We start from the raw sequence: 3,874 nt of genomic DNA, 5'->3' as shown, positions 1-3,874 counted from the left end.
AATATTGTACATCTTTGTATGGTGACAGATTTTGTACTGTATATAAATATCAAATCACTATGTTGTACACCTGAAATGAATACAATATTGTATATAAGTTATTCTTCAATTTAAAAAAAAAAGTGGTAATGAAGAATTCAGTTGAATGAGAAAATTTGATTCAGACATGACTTGAAGAAATGTAAACCCATAAGAATCATGAGAGATATTTCAAGGCTGCTAGGACACCACCCACCCATAAGTAGGATAGGAACTTGAACCATTTTCATTTAAAAATTATAGAGGAACAGATGAACCAATAACATTGAAGGACTTGAGAAATCACAAAGGGTTGACATCTACTCAAAGGACCCCTAATGTGATGCTGCAGCGCCCTCTCCACCCCCCATCTTGCATTCCCCCTGCAGGGGCAACATTCACAATGGCAAGAGGAGGGACATTTCCAACTTCTTGTGGTAGGAACAACCATTGCTTTGTAAGAATGTGAGCTGGAAACAAAACATTGGTGCAAGACCAAGGATGCCCTTTCACTGCCTAAACGTTACCATTGGTTGTGCTGCTGTCCGCAGAAGATCAGGAGCAGCTCACATGTTCAGAATCCATTGTTCAGTTTCTGCAGACCCAGCAATCATCATCCAAGTTGGACACCGTCGGATTGGTGAGAAGCCCTTCTGGGAGCAGTGGAAAGGAGGTCCTGTAACTTGGACCGGAAAGTCCATGCGAGACATCTTAAAACTTTCCCCACACTTTCATCTCAAGTAATGGACAATGCCAATATGAATCTATTGCTCTCCTCTGTCTTGGTGGGTCAAGCTCTGTCTTAACAAGGCCTGTTTTAACCATACCCCGTACTATATCAGACTCCTCTTTCCTAAGACTCTCATGATTGCATTTTCTGAGCAGTGATCCTGCATGATCCCATACTAAAACAAAAACAAAAACAAAAACAAAACAAAACTCAGATCCAGATAACAAAATCATAGAACCTCTCTCTGAATAATTGCAAACATGCACAAAGTGGACTCAACAGTATACTTCATAAGGGCAGAAACTTTGGGGTGTGTCTGATTCACCATTGTCTCCCAGGATCTAGCACAGTGCCTGACAAATAGTAGGTCCTCCATGACTCGGTCTCTTTACTGTTTCTAAATGTCAGGTTTCATTTGTGTGGTCTGGTCTCCAGTCTTCAAGCACCACACTTTAATCCATCCAGGCAGCTGGCTGCCTCTGTCTCACTGAAGACTTCCAGGACAAGAGGCTATACAGCCTCCCCAGGCTGCTGAGTCACCTTCCTATCAGGAAATTGTTTCTGCCTTAGCTAAATAGGTAAGCAATTTTCTTTCTATTTCAGACAGAGAACCTAAGTTTAAAAAAAGATTAAGTGAATAGCTCAAGGTTATATACAAACTCTGGCCCAGTTAGGAATAGAACCCAAGTGGTTCCTGACATTCAATCCTATAGTTTCAATCCTGTTCCTTTTGCCATAGAACCTATCTTTATAATTTATAGATATTGTTCCCAAATTGCTCACTGGAAATTCTGCCTAAATGTTGAAGGTAAACTGGCTTCATGCATCCAATATAGAGAGAATATATATAAGAAGAAATTTTTCCCACATGAGGAATGAATCACCATAAAGAACATTTGTTCAGTTGTTTCATTATAAAATAAGAGCATTCCTCCCGGCTGCCACAAAATTCAAATGCTCCATTTTGTTACTAAACAATCCTTTTAACACCAAGCCAAAAATAAGTCACAATGTTAATGCAAACATCTTGCAAGCCAAATAAGAGAACTTGTGCCAAATTTATCAGAGTTAGAGGGAAATTGTGTTGGATCTGTCTGCCTCTGAGAAACTTTCTATTAGATCACCAGTCAATAGGGTACCAGCATCTGCTGATGCCGAGTGAAAGACATGAGTAATAACAGACAGCTTTAGAAAGTACATTTTTCTTCCATAGTTAGCAATGCATGACTCACTAGAACTCTCCAGACACTATACTGCATGAATGACTCAAAATTCTACCAAGGACAGAGCACAATCAGTTCTCTCTTCCTACACTAGGATTTCTTGTCTCAATTATCACTCATTTGTTAGCTTACTTTAAAGGCAGAGAGTCTTGGTTCACTCTCCTTCCTTTTTTAAAAACAGTGGTACATATAAAAATAAATATTGAAGTGCTGCTGGAAAACAGAGACTAAACATCAGAATGAATACTGAAAGCAAACTCCAACTGACCTAACTCCCACCATTTGCAAGGCCACATTGGAAAATGACCATGGTTAATTTCCTTCTTGAACATTGACCAATGACTAGAGACTATTGCAATAGGGGAAGTGCCTTATGGTTACAGACAAATGACCTGCCCATCCAGATCTTCAGTAGCCCATGGTAGTATCAAAGATATTTTGAAAAATAGTTTAGTAGTTAGCCTCCATGGCAGAGGTCTTGATTTCCCTCAAACAACTATTCTCTTTGGCTCTTTCCTTTCCATTCCATCTGGCATTCCAACTCCAGATTGATTTTCCTAAAAGTTTTTTCGGATTATGACAATAGCTTAGCATGATGACAAAGACCACAGATCTTGGAGTTAGACATTTGACTTCAAATCCTGGATTCATCAATTAATTTTTAACTTATCTATGCCTCAGTTTCTCATCTGTGACATGGAGCTCATAAGATACTCGCATAATTTTGTTTTAACTTTGTGTTAAAATGAGTATATAAGTATATATAAAAAATTTTTTAAAAATTAAAAAATAAATGAGTATATAAGAGCAGCACATATATTAAAATTGGAATGATAAGAGAAGATTAGCATGGCCCCTGCACAAGGATGACATGCAAATTCATGAAGCATTCCATATTTTAAAAAAAATGAGTATGTAAGAAAATAGAGCATTTGTGGCAAAGAGCATAGACTCTAGAGTCAGACCTGGAATCAAAATCCTGATTCTGCCATTGAACTGCCTATAAATTATACTAGTTATCCAACACTGTGTAATAAGTCACCCCAAAACTTTCTGGATTATGACAGCAATAATTATTTTTTATCTTCCACAGTTTCTGTAAGTCAGAAATTTGGGAGTTGTCTGGCTAGGTCTCTGAAGAGGTTGCAGTCAGATGTTGGCTAAGGTCGCAGCTGGCTAAAGACTAGACTGGGGCTGGGAAATCTACTTCCAAGACAGCTCCCTCACATGGAAAGTTGGTGCAGGCTTTTGGCAGGAATCTTCAGTTTCCTTCCATGTGGGCTCCATAAGATCCTTGAGTGTCCTGATGACATTGCAACTGGCTTACTCCAGAATGAGTGATCCAAGAGGGAAAAGCCGAGGCTGTAAAGCTTTTATGACCTTGCCTTGGAAGTTACATACCATCACCTCTGCCGTATTCCATTGGTCACATGGCCAGCCCTGACTCAATACGAGAAGGGACTGCACAAGTGCACAAACATCAGGAGGTAAGAATTGCTGGCAGTTACCTTGGAAAATAACCACCACAAAGAACTCAGACAAAGCTTTTTAAGCCTTAGTCTCCAATTTGCCTCCTATAGACAATACACTTCTCTCATAAGGTTGCATATAAGAATTAGATGAGATGATGCATGTAAAGTACTTGTTATGAGCACTGAGTAACATATAGAACCGTTGAATCACTATATTATACATCTAAAACTAAGATAACACTGTATGATAAGTACACTTGAATTAAAAATAAATTTAAACAATTTTTAAGTAAAAAATACATATTTAAAGTACGTGGTACAACATCTGTATTCAAAAACATTACTTAGTATTATTATAAGCCAGTAGTAGTTAAATTATTCCAGGGACAGTCCTGAGGAAGAAAATGTTATTCTGGGGAGTAGCTAGAGCT

General features: G+C 38.4%; 1 non-coding gene across 1 annotated transcript; it reads left to right on the top strand.

Annotated features, from left to right (window-relative positions):
- Window positions 1-2,768: 2,768 nt before the first annotated feature.
- On the top strand, window positions 2,769-2,872 carry LOC115936797 (U6 spliceosomal RNA). The gene has a single exon (XR_004072189.1). It is a non-coding gene; the product is annotated as a U6 spliceosomal RNA (small nuclear RNA).
- The last annotated feature ends 1,002 nt before the right edge of the window (window positions 2,873-3,874 follow it).

The sequence above is a fragment of the Leptonychotes weddellii genome, chromosome 3 (genome assembly GCF_054177405.1).
Source record: "Leptonychotes weddellii isolate Sample4059 chromosome 3, ASM5417740v2, whole genome shotgun sequence".
Taxonomy (NCBI): Eukaryota; Metazoa; Chordata; class Mammalia; order Carnivora; family Phocidae; genus Leptonychotes; species Leptonychotes weddellii.
The sequence above is the reverse complement of the archived record's forward strand: the minus strand, read 5'-3'. Positions and strand labels throughout refer to the sequence as shown.